The following is an 18,640-nucleotide window of genomic DNA, read 5'->3' on the forward strand; positions in this document are numbered from 1 at the left end:
TAAGGTTGGGGGGTCGGTCTACCACACACCTCCTTACCCAAGTCTACCTCCCCACCCTACCTACAACCTTCCTACCTTCCCTCCCTCACCCTCTCCAGTATGCTGCCCTCCCTTACCCCAGACGTCTGTCATCTGCTATTTTTTGTTGTTGTTTGTTTCCCCCCCCGGGTGACACAGTCCTTACATCCCTTAGGGGCGGTAATGGCTGGAGGCGTGAGGGGGATGTTCGACCATGAGGAGGTCGTGGGAGGCATGTGGTTGGTTGTCCTGCACCCCTGGCGGTGAGTCACGTGTTTGGAGGAGGAGGAGGAGGGAGCCCGAGTCACATGTGTCGGGAGGTGGGAGGTCGGCATAAACCCCCTCGCCAACCTCATTAACCTCCCACACGACCACCCCTCACGAGAGAGACGAGGGGAGGAGGAGGGGGTGTCTTAGGACACCGAGATGGATGGGGGAGGGGGGGGTCTTGGAAGGACGGGGCATTTTGGACATTGAGTTTCCTCATCACGTTTTCTGATTGGCATTTCCTCCGTGTGTTGTGTTGTGTGTGTGTGGGTGTGTGTGTGGCCCTGGTGGTGAATAAGGGAGGTGCCGTGTTCGAGGTGTCCTCCCTTCAAGCACCAGCTGCTGGAGAAGGAGAGAGAGAGAGGGGGGGGGGGGTTGACATGTGTGTTAAGAGCCCTTAACTCTATTCTATAGGGCCATTCAGCCATGTGGGATCCCAAGTCCCTTTTTGAATGCTCATTTATTTTTTTTTCCTGATAAGGAGTCTTGGAGAGAGAGAGAGAGAGAGAGAGAGAGAGAGAGAGAGAGAGAGAGGGGGTCGTACAGAGCAAACACCCGCGTACGACCATCCATACCCAGTCCCCTAACTCAGGCCGGGGTAGTAATGGGAGTATTCCACCACACCAATATTCACCAGCTTATCTTCTTGTACAGAAGGTGTGCGCCACAGACCAGACGTGTGTGTATACACGACGATGGCTTTCTCACATCTCTGTCCCTCTCCCTTCCTTCCCCGGAGTTCTAACTCACAAGACAGTGTGTGTGTGTGTTGGGGGGGATCATACACCAAACCTAGTATGATTCACTGGATCAAATGCGGGCGGAGCTCAACAGCCTCACACGACGCAGTTCACACAGTCTTAGTGAAACGATGCGGGTGGTAGAGGGGGACCTGAGTGCGCGATTACTGACACGAGAACTTATCCAAGGAGACTGACTGAAAGTACGGGGGTGGGTGAGGGTGGCATGTTAACCCTGGACCCCCCAGTACCCCAGTAGGGAGGGTAGTACTGTAGGTTCTCAGTCCCGCATCTCTATTTCATTTCAGCTTCTCTCTCGTTCTGGCGTTGCTCAGTCCCCCGGCGAGCCATCAGGCATGGCCATACGCTCGTGAGTTCCACGATTGAGTAAATGGGTAAATATGAGTACTGGGGTAAGAACGAACATACACCCACAGACTCGTACGAGTGTCTTGAATGCGAGGATTCGCCCCGGCCAGGCTAGCACGTAGCGCCCACCGCAGGGAGAAGGACCATCAAACTACCATACTTACTTACCATCATCTTCGCTCATCACCCGAGTGTTCAATCGGTTCGATCCCTCACCAAGGAGATTCCTCAGACAATGTACCCACATCGATCTAGGACGTCAAATGGCGGGGTCTTCACGCAAGTGACTAAAACCGCGATAAAGACGATCCAACTCCCGTTTTCTACTGCATATGTAGGGGGCCTCGCCTATATGGACATCATGCAACACACACACACACACACACAAGGTAAGAGTGTAATGCCTATACACGCCTTTGACCACGTCAGAATATGTTGGTAAACCACACACTCAACGCACCACCACACTCGAGGTAAACCTTAAGAATAAACGGGTGGGGTGGAGGGGGTTAGAAACCAAGGAAGCCGGGTGGGATATCAACCAAGCAAGCGGTCACCCCTGAGAAACCTCTTAGGTCAGGTCTCTCTCTCTCTCTCTCTCTCTCTCTCTCTCTCTCTCTCTCTCTCTCTCTCTCTCTCTCTCTCTCTCTCATGACCCTACGACCCGTCTAGCACAGGGTAGCCAGCACGGCGTCTCTTTGGAGTCGCATCTCCTGCAGTGGCTGTCGGAAGGACGCTTGGCAGCTTTTGCTCTTCACTCCGTCCTGCTCGCGTCGGCTCCTCTTCACCCCCAACCCCCTCGCTTATCGTAGCCTCCTCCTCCTCCTCCTCCAAGCCGTGGCTCAGGTTGAGTGAGGTGGGGTGTGGGGGCGCTGTAAAGGTGTTCCAAGTGGCGGACGATGATGTCATCCTCCTGCAGTGGGTGGAGTACGGGGTGGTGTGGTGTGGCCTTGATGGCTGGAATGACATATAATCTTCAGGACCGAGTAGAGAGTGCGGGTGTCGAGGTTGTAGTTGTAGGGTGGGTGTTGTGGGGTGGGTGGTGGTTTGTGTGGCTGGACGTGGGAGAGAGACGGCGATGTGGATGTGGTAGCTTGGCTTGGGTTAGTAGTAGCTCGGGGTGAACAGTTGGGTGGTGTGGAGTAATGAGTGGGTGCTGTGGGCGGAGGGCTGGTTCATGGGTGGGTTTAAGGAGGAGCACAGGACTCCCCCCATTAGGAGACGCTGACCCTGTCAGGTAGATGAGGTATTTATATGCATGTCGGGGAACTTACACAAATGTTTTTGTCGAGAAAAGAAAAAAAAATAGATTCATTTTCGACCCAGACGAGACCTGTTGGTCACGGTAATGGTACATACACACACACGCCATCAAGCCAACACCTTATATGTCGGACGTATATATACCTCGTCGGAAAAACACGTCCCTCAGTATGTTGCTCTTTGAAGAGAGAGGAGTAGAGGGTAGTGTGTTATTGTGTGTTGTTGATGACGTGCACGTACAAGCCCATGTTCAGCAGTGGGCCGTCGTGAACCCATACACTATGTTACATGGGGGACGATGTTATGTAATTTGTAACGTAAAGTTTCTTATATAGTGTGTTGAAGGTGAAAAAAAACATGTTACTGTATCGCAAATTTGGTTGGACGACATTTTATCGTTGATTTTACCAGAATTTTCTGAAGTGCAAAATGATTTTCCCTGAAAGAATTTTATGTAATTATTATTTTCCTGTGGTGGAGTCTCGAGCGGTCACAGTGGTGGCCGGGGTCAAGCTGGGGGTCAGGCTTGTGCCCTGGGGGAGTAGTCCCCCCACCCCCCGGGTGCCTGGCCTCTCACGTCCCTGGGGTCACATCCGGGTGCTGCCTCTGGGGGAGGTGGGGGAGGGCGTCACCCAAGACACGATGGGGCTTTGGGTGGTGGCAAGACCTGTGGTGTGCACCAGGAGAACCTCCTGTCGGGTGAGGGCACCAGCTGTGTGTCGGGGGATGTCCCCACCCTTGCACCAGCTGTGTGTCGGGGGATGTCCTCCTCTTGGCACCAGCTGTAGGGGAATGTCCACCTACTGGCACCAGCTGTAGGGGGGGGGGACGTCCCCCTCCTAGGTCCGCACAGCTGTGGGGTGGGGAACCTCATGACATCAGTGGGTTGTATTATTCCAGATTATAAAATCGTGTTGTTCTTGTGTTGTGGGTTGTAACTCTGAGAACGCAGTGGACTGGATCCTGACGTCTGTGTGCCTCACGTCTCTCTCTCTCTCTCTCTCTCTCTCTCTCTCTCTCTCTCTCTCTCTCTCTCTCTCTCTCTCTCTCCTGCATTATGATATTTTCAGAGATTCATTTTTTTTCCTTTCCTTCGTTTACCGTTATGACTTAGTCGCTCTTATAAGAGTTTCGCTTTAAAATACATTTTTCAGAGTTTGCGGAAGGTCATTCAGTCTCTCTCTCTCTCTCTCTCTCTCTCTCTCTCTCTCTCTCTCTCTCTCTCTCTCTCTCTCTCTCTCTCTCTCTCGCAGCAACGGACCATTGGGTCCTTCCGTGTTGTCGTCGTATTTGTTGTTAGTGTAAAGCAACAGTTGCGTGTGTGCAGGGTTGTAGGTGACGGGTACAGGATTCATGAAGCTGGTGAGGAGGGAGTACGAGAAGGTTTGCCACAGTGACGATGGTTTGACTGTCGACCTCCAGGGTGTGTGCACGAAGCCTTGGCCATTTCTGGAAATGGTCGTTAATCTTTTTTCAAGTATAATGGAACGACTTTCTGTATTGCAGGAATATTTTTACGACCCATGAGTACGAGGATACAACTCTTTGAGCACGACGCGTCGGTATATAAAGTGCGACCCTTGAATACGACTGTACGACCCTTGAATATGACCGTACGATCCTTTATCACCCCCGACCGTACGACCTTTGGGTATAACAGCTGACGTCAGACCTGAATTTGAAAGGCTCACGCCATCACACTCAACAAGGGTCGTACCGTCGTGCTCTAGGGTCGAACCGTCGTGCTCTAGGGTCGTACCGTCGTGCTCTAGGGTTGTACCGTCGTGCTCTGGGGTCGTACCGTCGGTGGGTGGGTTGGCCAGGAACAGCCTTTTTGACCCGTGGGAGTCGAAACCCCCCTACCCACCTCCAGCTGACCGTCATGAAATTTGCATATTTAATGCATCCATGACAGACCAGTTTTTCTAGTCAATTTCGGGAGAGGTCAGGTCAGGTCAAGTGTTGGGCTCCTCCATTACCGGGATGACACGACATGTATGTTTCTCGTATAGTCTCTCTTAAAAGGCATTTTTTATGACACTTTCTTATTCATGAAGGCGAATTTTTTTTTTTTTTTTTTATTTCCTGTACACCCATGGCAGGTTTATTTTTTTTTTTTAATGGCGTGGGTGTTTTTGTTGTGGTTTCTTTTCGTGTTTTAATATTGTCCTGAGAGATCCTGATGGTTTATGGTGTTCCCTGTTACGTTTCTTGTTATTTAGAACGTGTGTTGCGAACGTGATGGTGAACGTGAGACGAAGGTGGCTTGTAAAATACCTCGAGAAGGGAGAGCGAAAGTGGCAATAGCTTGAGGGAATATGAGGAAGGAGTTCAGAGTCCGGGGCCATGATGGTGGTCACTGTTTGGTGATGGTGACCGTAACGTTGATAGTGAAGCGGACGTGGATAGTGAAGAAGGTGTAGTTAGGACTGAGATGATGGTGAAGGTATGGGGACGTCGATGGTGACTGGGACGACGGAAATAACGATAGTGAGGACCAAGACGATGGTGGAGTGGGTGATGGTGAGGACGATGGTGATAGTGATGGTGTTGGGAGGGGGGAGGGGGCAATAAAGTGTCCCGAGTGACCTCAGGGCGTCAGTTTAAGGCGGTGTGGGCGGGGTTCCCGCCCTTGGGGACAGACAAGAGAGCGACAGTGACAATATATGGCGAGGGCGGGGCCTCTCTCTCTCTCTCTCTCTCTCTCTCTCTCTCTCTCTCTCTCTCAACAATATGATTCAGCAGGCAAGGCATGCGGTGAGCGCTACGCGCTAGCCCTACTTTCCTGGCCAAATTTCGTCGTAGGTAGACATTCTCTCTCTCTCTCTCTCTCTCTCTCTCTCTCTCTCTCTCTCTCTCTCTCTCTCTCCGCCAATTTTTACCCTATCGCTTGTTCTGATCCCCAAAGGTCGGAGAAGAACTTGCTTTATGTTCTATACAGCCTCCACCACAGCGCGAGGGAGAAAGCCACAGAAAACGGCTTGTGGAGGTGGAATGGACATTGGTGTTTCCTAAGCTCCGCACGTCGTGATTTCCCAGGAGATTCCTGCAGTATCTCTTAGCAACTACATCCTAGGAGTTAGGTGTAGCTAGGGAGAGCCTAGCATGTGTGTCTCCGATTGTAGAGGGGACCGTAATGACCCCATGAAGGGCGTGTGACCTTTGACCCCCCCCCCCCCCCTCAGTGACCTGTGTGATACGTTGTCGTTGGTGATGGGTAGAGAAGAAGGCGGGAGATCGTTAGCGGTGGTGGAAATGATGATGAGGGGAGGTCGTCTCCACTTGTTGGGGCGTTGGTGACCACAGAAAACCGAGAGAGAGAGGGTGGGAGGGGAGACATGGCCGGGTGATAGTAGGAATGTACGTACACTGAGGGTGATATAGACGGGACGGGAGGGAGCAAGTCACCTACAGGAACACCACCACGTCTCTGGTCTTGTGTCATAAGGTGGTGATGTATTCCCATGTCCTGATGGGGGGGAGGTGTGTGTTCGGGGGAGCGTCGGCCTGCTCTATCCGCCTCCCAGCACATGATTGAAGGCCGTGTGACGTGCTGACCACACGGAGGGGGACACTGTTCTCTCTCAGTGGAAGTCACACGAGTATACACTCGTTGAGGCAGCGGAGGTCACGCGAGTGACATAGGCAGGGTTGAGGCCTTTTTGTACACACATAATATATATATACAGCGTGGGATATGAGGCGTAAAGGAATGGACCTGGGTTGTTCTTTAGGCCATATCCATAAGAAGGCATCACGCGGATCCATGATGGACGGATATGGTGTCTAATTAGCAATATTTCGTTCCAGTGTTAGTCACAGGTTAGTTCCACACAGTTTTTTTTTAACCTTCTGTAAATCTTATTGTAAATATTTTGTTGTAAAGTGCTTCTTTCCTGTGTTGAGTGGTGTCTTTCGTCGTACTGTCAGGTAGATTTCTTTTGTAATGTGTATTCGGGCCCGAACTTACCGTAGGGTGAGAGGCGTGCACTGGATAGAAAGAACTAAAGAGTGATATGGTATACGGGGGGCGGGCGAGCTAAACCTAAGTGTATGGGACTTTCGTTGTAGAACCTGGGGGGACCTTCATGTGTGTGTGTGCACGAGTGACCATCTATCCCAGCAGCTTAGGGTCCCCTTCGTACATCTGAAAGCGTAGGGCTACCACTGGCTCGCGGGCCAACGCGCCCCCTCATGGCCTGGATCAACCCCTTCCCCTCCTCCTCCTCCCCCGTCGTAGCATGTGGGGGGAGGTGTGTGTGTGTGGGGAGTGGTGGCCACTCACCCTGGGGTCCTTATAAGGCAGGTGGGATGGGAAGGAGGTGCGGTGGGAGGCTGTGATCTTAGAACACCGTCCTCCTCCTCCTCCTCCCCCCACGGGTTACCATCGCCGCCTTCTCCCCTCCTCCCCTACAGCAGGAGGTCACAGGCGTAGGTGGAGGGTAGCTGACCCTTCTGTTGCCACTGTTGGGCCCCACGTTGCAATGTAATGAGCGTGGTCATATACACGTTTAGGACCTTCCTCTCCTCCCCCCGTACCCCACTAACGACCCTGGCCGCTCCTAACTAACGGGACGAGCCGCACCTCGGCTTCTTTTTTCACCGACCGTTTTCCTCAGCAGGTAACCACAACGTACTCCCAAGCTGACGACTCCAGCAGCAGAAATAGAGTCCAAAAGCAAAGTCTCGCGCATCAACTCTGGCTGCCAGTCTGGCCTCAAGCACTTGACCACTTCTTCAGCTGAGCCGTGTTGGGCCCACTTCACGTCCTCTTTAGATAGTCTTTCCATCTCTTGCCTTCCGAGACCTGGCTTGCTCTCGTGTGTCCCCATCACGAGCAAGACCCCATAGGATCACACAGGATCACTTTGTGTGTGTGTCCGTCAGCACCTGGAGGGGAGTGGGCTGTTGTTATGATGTGGCTGTTTCTTTCCTTGCATGGCTAAACTCTGGAATATATTCCAGAGACTTTCTCCTGTCTTTCCCAACAACTATGACGTGACCTTCTTTAGAAGAGGCAGGTTTTCCGCTCTCTCTAGAACTTTCTTGAATATATTTTTCCCCCCCCCTCTCTCTCTCTCTCTCTCTCTCTCTCTCTCTCTCTCTCTCTCTCTCTCTCTCTATCTATCTCTCTCTCTCTCTCTCTCTGTCTCGTGTCCGGTTTAGATAATGCTTTATATAAGCGTTGTCGCCATTTGATTGTGGTCTCGTCCGCTACTGTAGCCATCCAATGGGGGAAAGAAAAAACTGTTTTGTACTTACTGAAGTGGTGGTGTAGTGGCGAGGAGGATGGTGTTGAATTACTGGAGGGGTGAATATATTTGTGGGGGGGGGGGTGTGGAGTTGGTCCCGTGGACCACCTGTTGGGGGGGCAAGGCGGGTCACGACCCCCCGGTGTAGGACCACACCTGCTCTCCTCACAAAACTTTAGACATTGTTTGTGTGAGGGTTGTTAACGCGGGGGGAGGGGGGGGGGACAGTGGGTGTCAGGACTGCAGACAATCTCTGTACGTTCCTCGTTGTTTCCGCGGGTTGCTCCACCCCCCTCATATTCATGGGGTCTTTATGCTATTATTATTATTATTATTATTATTATTATTATTATTATTATTATTATTATTAGTGTTGTTATTATTATTAGTAGTGTTATTATTATTATTATTATTAGTAGTAGTGTTATTATTATTATTATTATTAAGTATGCATCGTGTGTGAGTGTGTATGTGTGAGTGTGTGTGATGTATACATGGATGTTAGCAGTGTAGAGTCAGACAGACGGGGTCAGGCGAGGGCTGTAGACTTGCCGACCCCCTAAGCATTTCATGACCCAGTAGCCCACAACCTTGACCCCTATCCCCCCTCCCGGTTCCTCAGACCGACCTTTTGACCCCTCCCCTCATCGTCGTACTTCCTGACTCGCCTCTCATACGTCTGGTCTTCTTACCACTCTACCATGACCTCTCGCCTTCCTGATATCTACCTCTACTCTCTCTTTCCCATAATCTACCTCTCTACCTTTTCTCGAATTTTGGTTCTTCACTGTCTCCTTCTAGCCCCCTCCCTCGGATTATATCCCCCACACTCTCCCCCCTGGCGAACACGTACAGTACAGGTCATGACCCCCTCACGCCAGACCGGGGAGGTCACTGTAGAGGCTCGTCAGTCCACACGTGCCCGCATCAGGGATCCAGCACGTGTCGGCAGCGCGTGTGCCGCCCGTTTTCCATGTGTGTGTGTGTGTGTGTGTGTGTGTGTGTGTGTGTGTGTACTGGGGTATTAACTGTGCAGCTACAGGTTTTCCTCTCGCCTGCGTAGCGTAGCGTATCCTTCATATGGTCTGATTTGTGCCGGAAACCCCGGCGAATTTATCGTGCACCCCCCCCCCCCCCCCCTTTGCTCCTCCTGTGAGCGGTTGCGTCAAAAGGATTACAGAGGCCACAGAGGGTCAACTTAGTCAGATTTTGGCGTGAGGCAACGGTATCGCCTAGCTACGTTCACACACACACAGAGAGAGAGAGAGAGAGAGAGAGAGAGAGAGAGAGAGAGAGAGAGAGAGAGAGAGAGAGAGAGAGAGAGAGAGAACAAACTCCCGTTCATAGAAGCGAAGTCTCTGGTCTCGACCAAATAGAAACATTTGTTCAATAGATAGAAAGATGGACCAATATTACCAACTTCGTGTATTCTCGTACCCTTCACCTGTCTTGACAGTATCGCCAACACTGCGATATTACCTGTCCCTGGGCCGGGCCGTGTGTGCTCTGTATATCGCTATCGCCAATCTTCTTGATTTTCCTTCTGGTAGTGGTTGGTGCAGCACGTTTTCCTTCATTTCCTTCACCCTATCCTGGGGGGAGGGTGAACAAGGGAGATGTGTGGCCCCTTTGGAGTACGACGGTACGACCCGTGGTTCGCGACGGTACGATCCATGGTCCACGACGGTACGGTTCTTGAGCGACGCTGTACGACCCTTTGGTATGATGACCTGGCCTTTGGCCTATCTTCTAAGGGTCAGGTCAAAGGCCAGGTCATCTTACCCACCCATGGATCGTACCGTCGTATTAAGAAAAAAAAAATTAAGAGGAAAGTGAGATAGCAGTTTGTACGTTGGTTACGTTCAGATGGCCACAGACGACTGTCGTAACCTCGGCGTTGCGACAGAGCTGTTGTATGATAGTGAGCACCTGCGGGCTAACGACGTAGTTGTCCCCCCCCCCCCTTCCCCCAGCTTCTGTTATTACCGTTGTAGCCTCCCGTTGCCCTGTTGGGCTGCACAATGGGCACAGTGTAAGTGGCATTCTTGCGTTCTGTTTAATTAGTGCGGAACAAAAGTGGTTTGTGTAATGTAAATGTCATAAAAACGGGCGTTAGATCACATTTAGAAAGAAGAAAAAAAAATAGATAATTTACAATATATAAAAAAGGTAAATAAATGTTTTTAGTCTTTTGACTTTGTGTATACTTTGAATACTTGATACAATGTTAGGAATATTTCAAGTACGGGTATTGGAGAGAGAGAGAGAGAGAGAGAGAGAGAGAGAGAGAGAGAGAGAGAGAGAGAGAGAGAGAGAGAGCGTTACCGTCATGGCTTCCGATCAGAAGTGATGTGCATGTAAAGAGTATCGTGTGTGTAGCACAGTGGCTGTGGGTGATGCGGAGCGGGTCATCCAGTGTGTTCGTAGTGACGGGTGATGTGGTGATACACACGCGGGCTTCGTTGTTAACTGTTGTTATAAGAGGATGGTGGAGTGAGGGAGGGGGGGTGGGCTTGTGGTGGTGGATGGTGAGCAGAGAAACACATGTGGAAAGGGCCGTGTCGTAGTGGATCGGGTGGAAGGGGCCGTGTCGTAGTGGATCGGATGAGACGGATTTGAATGGTTGTGGCGACCCAGGAACAGTAGGGGGTATACATTGTGTGTAGGTGGGGGGGGGGGAGTTAATGGGTGGTCAGGTCTTATATTGGGGAGGAGGAGGAGGAGGACGTGGTGGGGTGATATTTATCGTGGCCTGTAGAGATGTGTGGGGGGGGAGTTGGACTTCCGTTCTACCATTGTTGGTGGTCTAGGGAGAGGAGAGGGTGGGGCCAGACAATAGGAGGGGTGAGGGTAATGGTGTGTTCTGACGTAACACCGTATTGTCTAAGAGTCACCATTGGAGACACTTATACTGGACTGGTTTATCTCTCTCTCTCTCTCTCTCTCTCTCTCTCTCTCTCTCTCTCTCTCTCTCTCTCTCTCTCTCTCATGTCGTAGTATTGGGGAGAGGGGTAGGGGTGGGCTTACTGGACCTCGGTCTCCTCCCCGTGTGGATGCGGGGTCATGGTTGGGTCCTTTGTGACCTTGGCTGCTGGACATGGGGTCATACGTGGCCTTTGTGACCTTGGCATGCTGGACGTGGGGTCATGTGATATCTTGAAGAACAACACCATTGGCTCTGTGTATAACAACGTCTTGTAAGCATTTGAGGTCGACTGATGTAGTTTTGAAGGGTTGAAGAATATTAATATTGGCATTTAATGCATTTACTTAGATTTTCAAGTTTTTTTTTTCCCTTAGAGTGGATACTTTCTCGTAATTTATGGAGAATTCTCAGACATGTGTCACGCGACACTTCATTACATTTTCAAAACCTCTCTGACACGCCAGTCGATTTTTACTTTTACTTGTCTCGGTCAATTACTAGATATTCTTGTCAAGGACGTCTCCTGAAATGTGAAATATATATATATATATATATATATATATATATATATATATATATATATATATATATATATATATATATATGGTGCATAAAGGAATGTGACATTTTAATTTTAAGAAATTAGTCATTTTTTCCCTGTAAGTTACACGGTAATGCCACAATTTTACCAACGAACGTCGTGTTGGTCGTGTGGTAGAGCAGAGCTGTTCTTGAGGTGGTTGTGATGGTGGAAAGGTGGTTGTCTGTTGATGAGGTTGTAGTTGATGGGGGGGGGGGGGGTTCCTCTTGTGTGACTATTGGAGGAGGCCAGGTTGGGAGACAGATGTTGGTAATACATTGTGTGAAGTCTTCGGTGTGTGTGTGTGTGTGTGTGTGTGTATGTTATCCCATGAGGTGATTTTGCAATATCTCTGTATCGCAGGTCCTTACAAGTCTTGGCGAATCTGATTTGACGACGTAATTATGGGAAATATTTCCGTGCAGTGATTGGTGGCGGGTCTTCCCGTCTCGTGTGTCGCGGATCGGGTGAGCGGCGGTGTGGTGGCGGTTGAGGTGTGTGTGTGTGTGTGTGCTCGATTACTGCGGTCACCTGGTGGGTGCCGGGTTCGACGCCCTACTGCGGTCGGGTGGAGAGACCCGGTCCCGCCGAAAGTGGCGTCGCGTCGGCTCGCGGGGACGACGAACGCAAAGAATCGTCATCCCGTCGTGTTTCAAGGGTCGTTCATACCGTCGTGCTCAAGGATCGCACCGCCATGCTCAAGGTCGCGCCGTCATGTTCGGGGTCGTACCAATTCTCAGGGGGTCGTACCATCGTTTTCGAGTGGGGTAGTTATGGAGAGTGTGTGTGTGTGGGAGCGGTGTGGGCGCCACACTTAGTGTGTGTACCCATAGTACCTTGGATGGCTTCATGCAGATGTATGTTAATCCTGTATCAGCTTTGGCCAGGTAAGGTGCTGGAGGGGAGGGGGCGGGTGCCGATGGGGGATAGTGTGAAGTGTGGATACTCTTGGGATAGGTTAATATTGGGGGGGGGGGGGTAGAGGAGTGTGTGGAGTGGGAAGAATAGGGTAGAAACGGGGGACGGAGTCGCTCAGTTACGGGGAGCAGTAGAGGATGGATAGGTTATGAGGAAGGTGGATAGGAACTGATGATGGATAGAGCTCCGTAATTCCCTCGCGTTTTTTTTTTTATGGTGGGGGATTGGAGAGGCAGGAAATGGGATATAACTGGTCGGGTAGAATAGGGCCTCCGGGTCTTTCAAGGGTGAATCGACTGCAACAGGTGTTTATCGAACAGGTTTTGCTCCCTTTCGACTAGGCGCGTCTCTCATCTGGAGACGAATTATACCAAAATTTTGTCCTTTTTTAATACGTACAAGTACCTGTTCCATGTATATGTAGGACATTATGTAGTCACAACCTCTGTCTGTCTGTCACAGTGTTGAGATTTTATATACGCGCGTACTTTATCTGTTCGTACGCAGAGGCAGACGTCAGCTGGTAGATAAAGTCAGAGATAACAGCAGGAGAAAGTGAGTCACGGCAGTGGGATTACGGCGATAACAGGGAGGGATTAACCGGGATTTATCTGGTTATGGTCGGCTGTTTGTACACCCTTGTTTACTTGACCACAGCTCTCTCTCTCTCTCTCTCTCTCTCTCTCTCTCTCTCTCTCTCTCTCTCTCTCTCTCTCTCTCTCTCTAATATATTGTGCTTTATTATGCAGGTAATGAGAATGTAGTCATGACTTCGAAATCTTAATATATTCATTTCTGTCTTTACTGGTACGAGATATAGTGGATGGCTTATATATGTGGTCCGCTTATAGAAGTACACTCGTAGACGGTAATCTTGGGGAGAACCATTAAGTTAGTTAGCCTTTATAAGGTAAAGGACGTATATGGTTATGTTAGTCACCCCTGGCCTGAGGCCGGGGAAGGCGTGAATAAAGAAAACGTATTAAGTTTGATGTTTATGCTCGTACTTATGTTGGCGGGTCGGATTCGTCGACACCACCCGCTGGTGTTTTGGTAAGGCTGTGGTGTGAGTGTTCCTGGTCGCTGTTGACGGTGGGCGTCTTAGATGGTTTGCTAGTGACGTTGTAGACAGTGATGTATAATGGCTGACTCACAGCCCTCGACCTCACACCGGGGGAGCAAAATTGCGACCCCCGTTAGGGGAGTAGATGGCAGTGTTGTCTCCTTTGAACGATAGTGAGGAACAGTGCGACTGCTGAGGACTTTGCCTCCTGCAGAAGTTGCCACCTACCGAAGGAGTGAGGTGGAGAGAGGTCGTTGTGAGGTGGCGAGAGGACGTTGTAAGGTGGAGAGAGGTTGTTGTGAGGTGGGGAGAGGTCGTTGTGAGGTGGAGAGGACGTTGTGAGCGGGAGAGAGGTCGTTGTGAGGTGGAGAGGACGTCGTAAGGGGGAGAGAGGTCGTTGTGAGGTGTACTGGGTAGAGGTTGAGGACGAGCAGTGTTGCCACGACAGAGGTCAAGGAATGTGGCGTTTCCCCATAGACTCCAAGACACTACCTCATTCTGCAACAATTGTGGAATGCAATGATAGATACGTGTAAATAGTAACCACGATATAGTGATTAGCTTGTGAACCATGGGCGTCAGGCTGCGCATAGCCCAGGATCTGTCTACATATTATCCAGTACTCCTTCAGCATTTTGGTGCAAGATACTCAGACTCTCGTTCCCCCTCGTTCAAGATTAACCCATTCATCCATTTCTCTCTCTCTCTCTCTCTCTCTCTCTCTCTCTCTCTCTCTCTCTCTCTCTCTCTCTCTCACTTATCAGACAGGTTCCCCCGGGTTTTGGTTTGGCTCTGCGGGCCGTGCGTGCCAGGCGAGTACGTCTGATGAACTTTTGTCTTCAACGAGTATGTCCTGAGGGGTGGGTCGTAACCCCCCTCCCCCCCTCGGCTCTTCATCTCCTGCTACACCTCCTCTTATCAGTCATACACTCGGGGGGGGGGGGGGGTTAGTCTCTTCATTGTATGTATTGACTACTACCTCACGTGTAGAGAGAGAGAGAGAGAGAAGGTCGTCGCCACCACACACTGTCACCTGAGTTCGCCCTTGTTTCTCCCCCCTTCCCCCTCGTGTATGGTCCAAGCCAGCCTCCTGGAGTGTCAAGCTGGTGCGTAGGTGCGTACGAGGCTGGAACACACGAGCGTAGAACTCCCACCCCGGGGTCTTCCTTTTCTTATGTGGTATGTAACCTGGCCAGCTGGTCTGGTACATGGTGGAGCAAGATGTGAGTTAAGGTCTAGTGGGGGTCATATCTTGGTGCTCAGTACACTCGTGTGTGGTACTGACGCAGATGGGCGTGGTCAGGGAGAGTGATAGGCGTGGTCAACTAGAGAGAGACATGCTTATATTGGCGTAGTCAGATAGAGGTGGGCGTGGTCAGGTGGAGACATGTGTATGTTGGCGTGGTCATATAGAGAGGTGGGCGTGGTCTCTTAGAGACATGCGTATGTTGGCGTGGTTATATAGAGAGGTGGGCGTGGTCACGTAGAGACGTGCGTACGTTGGCGTGGTCAGGTAGGGACGGGCGTGCGTGCTGAGATGACTTCCGTGGCCAGTCTTGGGGTGGTGTTGTGGGTAGGGGGGGGTGTTGAAAACCGGTTTGTCAGGCATGTTGTTTTTGTCTCTGGCTACACCTGGGGATGTTCACCCTACCTCCCTCCATCTCCACCTTCCTCTCTCCCTAGTTTCTACTACCTTCTCTTTCTTTTTTTTTTTTCTCCTTCCTCTTCTACTACCTCCTCCTCTTCCTGTTCCACGTCATACGCTTCCAAAAATCCTGGCGTTTCCCCCCTTCCCACATCCCCATTCCACCGGATGTTGTGATCGTATTCTTCTACACCCGAACACGCCTTTGAGGAGGGCCAGATGACGTCACGCGGTCGTTACGGCCAAGCAATCAGCCATGGAGGGGTCACTCTTGGGCGTTGATTACCATAGTAACAGGTAAGCGTGATGGGGTGAAGCCCACCCCGTGACGTTCAACTCATAAGAGGCTCTGACAGTGTTTACAAATATTAGTGACGTCATGACTCGACCGTTCCATTAAGAATTGACGATGTTCAAAAAGAAATTAATTTTGCGATTGTTGAAGTGTTTTGAGTTCTGTTAAGTATATATATATATATTTTATAATCGCCATTTCTCGCATTAGCGAGGTAGCGCCAAGAACAGAGGACTGTGCCTTTAAGGGAATATCCTCACTTGGCCCCCTTCTCTGTTCCTTCTTTTGGAAAAATGAATAATGAGAGGGGAGGATTTTCAGCCTCCCGCTGCCTCCCGTTTTTGTCGCTTTCTACGACACGCAGGGAATACTTGGGAAGTATTCTTTCTCCTCTATCCCCAAGGATAATATATATATATATATATATATATATATATATATATATATATATATATATATATATACTACCGTTGGCGAGGTGTTGGATTAAACACTATGAATACAAGTTAATTTTGTCGATTATACGTAACCGTTGTATAAGGAAAGGTAAGATTCAGAACTGATCTTTTCCTCTGGTGTGTATAAAGCATTTATGTTGTCATCTGGAACCAGTGGGGGGAGGGGGATCTTTCTACTGTGGTGCAAAGCTAAGTAAAGATAGGAGCCTCAAGGAGTTTTCCCGCCCGTGTTCATCTCTTCCAGTGAAGAGAGAGACAGGAACTGGGGCTGCGTTGGTGGTAAAGTGTTTCCCGTGTAGTGTGGAATGTGAGAGTCCTAAGCACCAGGGGCGTATCCACGACCAGAGGCAGACTTCATTTAGTCCTCTTCGTCTCCCACCGGATATGGTTCGCTTCTCCTGCTCTACGACCCTCTGGCACGCAGCTCCTGCATGGCAGCTTCTGGGGGGGCTTAAAACATGTTGTGGTAACCTGTCAAAGAGGGGTGGCTGTGTGGTTGTTATGGGTAGTGGTTGTTTGGGTGGTAGTTATGGTAATGGTTGTGTTGTCCAGCTTGTAACAGTGTGCAGGCGTGGCTGGGAGTTTGTGGTTGTGAACAAGCACACAGCTGACACTGTCGTGTACTACCAGCCTGGTGACGGGGTTGTTGTACGCGTCTGTCTCAGGCGGCCGCTTGTAGTTAGTTGGTTGTAATCAGGTTTTATGATTTGTGCTTTTAATTTAACGACAGTCTGGTCACGGGCAAAGACCCACTCGAAACCCTGGCTTGTAAAATGAAGTTGTCAGTAGTTGTTAAGAGTTTTAAAGGCTTGGTTGTGGTTGTAGCTAGTTGTAGACGTAATAATAGAAATAACGCAGTAGCATATACGATTGCGTCCACCTTATTTCTCGCACAGGTTCGAATCTGTGTCCATGCGTTTGGGAACCGGTGAGTGGGGATGAGGTGAGAGTGTGAGGGGTAGGTGGTGTGTGGGGGCGTTGATTGATCGTGATCGGGGAGGTGTAAAGGGAAATTGATGGGGTGATTAGGTCAGTCTGTTGGTGGAATTGGGAGAACAATTTGTCAACGTCGGAGCACACGAAAGCTGGTTCTCTCTACTGTTGCTATTATTATTATTATTATTATTATTATTATTATTATTATGTAATTAAGAAAGGTCTTAAGCACAATACACCAATACACATAAAGAGCCGTAGATGAGTCCCATAATTGTACTTTTCCAGTGTCCCACGATTGGCAGGTGATTAATTAAGTGCATGACTTGGTGTTGTTACTGCCTTGGGTAAATATGTATATGAAAATGGGAACATAAATATACTGGCAGTCATCCTAACAAAATGCTTTAACGTAAATCAAGACATGTAAACATGTAAATCAGACTTGAGACAGGGTTGAATGAGTGCGTTTCCATTCAAGACGGGGTCTGCTGTGTACACCTGTCCATTGAGCCGCGTGAGAACAGGAAACAGACCGGTTCTCTTTTTACGAGTTTGTTGGTCATGACTCACTCCTTCAGGAGCCGCAGGACGCTCCCGGAAGCGCCCTGCAGGATGTGGCGCTCCTCCTCCAGATGATGATGGTGGTGGGGCTGCTACAGAAAGCTTTGTTTTGATTCCGTGTTTTATGTTCGTAGAGAACCAGCTGTTCTTTTTTTTTTCCATGCCATCATGCGGCTTTGAACTCTATACCGTCAGGATTCGTGATATACAGAAACAACAGCACGATTTCAGAGAAATGAGGTCATGCGCAAGAAATATGATGGACTTGCTGATAACTGTGCTTGTCTTTTAGATAAAAGATGGTTGGCTGGATTATATGTTCCTAAAGTGCCGGGAGTTTCCGCAGAAACAAGTAAACAAGCTAAATTTCAGAGGTTAAGGGAAGAGGTATTTGGTTCGCATAAAAAAAAAGTGTCATTGTGGAAGGGACAGAGGACGACTCATGGTCAGATATGAGCCTCACCTGAGTGGGTCTGGGGTAATAACCTGTGGTGTTCCGCAGGGCAGAGTCCTGTGGCCGTTGTTGATCTGCTTGATCTTTGCGGACTCGATTGTTTGCGGATGATGCCGAGGTCATGAAAGACATAAAGAATGACTAGGATTTTATATTAATTTAGAGAATTGTTAGTATATGTATATCATAATATTCATCTCAAATTCAGTCACCTCACAAGTAATAGAGAAGGTCCAGCGGAGGGCAGCCAAGACAGCACCTGAAATGAGAGAGAAATCTCAGTCATAGGGGAGGGGCTGGGGGCCATAAAATTTGACCATCATGGAAATTTACTATTGACATTGTCGACAATATACATTTTCAAACATGCAGAGACAGAGGAACCAGTAAACAGGAAACTTATAGAAAGACCCCGTAGAAAATTGATTTTATAAGATCCATGTTGTGAATGAACATCCTTAATCATTGAGGTAATCACGGATGCTGAAGTTATGCAGTTTAAAAAGTTGTAGGAGGCTTAAGAAGGGTCCCCACGGCTGTAAAACTCCCCTATATTGTAATAGTACACACACACACACACACGCACTCACACACACACACTCACACACACACACACACACACACACACACACACACACACATAGAGAGAGAGAGAGAGAGAGAGAGAGAGAGAGAGAGAGCCTTCGTACTCCTGTGTCCTTACCTCGTCCATTTAGATAAGCTGCAGACAGAAATATACCGCAGATAATCGTAGACCAACGGGCCTTCCCGGATTTTTCATTGTGTACCCAAGGGTACTCCAGTCTGTCTGTGTGTCTGTACTCGCGTCTGTCTGGCTGCAGGAGGTAGGAAAGTGTGCTGGTCGTCATAGGTCTGTGGGGGGGGGGGGGAG

At 49.6% G+C, this 18,640-nt stretch overlaps 1 protein-coding gene and 1 long non-coding RNA gene across 6 annotated transcripts in view; one reads left to right on the plus strand and one right to left on the minus strand.

Moving 5' to 3' along the window:
- Positions 1-18,640, plus strand: part of LOC139746315 (uncharacterized) — a 174,368-nt gene that overhangs the window by 128,603 nt on the left and 27,125 nt on the right. The gene's annotated exons all lie outside the window — the stretch shown is intronic.
- LOC139746316 (uncharacterized) overlaps positions 17,884-18,640 on the minus strand; it is a 146,326-nt gene continuing 145,569 nt past the window's right edge. For both annotated transcript variants that reach the window (XR_011712134.1, XR_011712133.1), the window contains one exon: positions 17,884-18,007. This is a non-coding gene — a long non-coding RNA (uncharacterized lncRNA). The remainder of the gene's footprint in view (positions 18,008-18,640) is intronic.

The sequence above is a fragment of the Panulirus ornatus genome, chromosome 64 (assembly GCF_036320965.1).
Source record: "Panulirus ornatus isolate Po-2019 chromosome 64, ASM3632096v1, whole genome shotgun sequence".
NCBI lineage: Eukaryota > Metazoa > Arthropoda > Malacostraca > Decapoda > Palinuridae > Panulirus > Panulirus ornatus.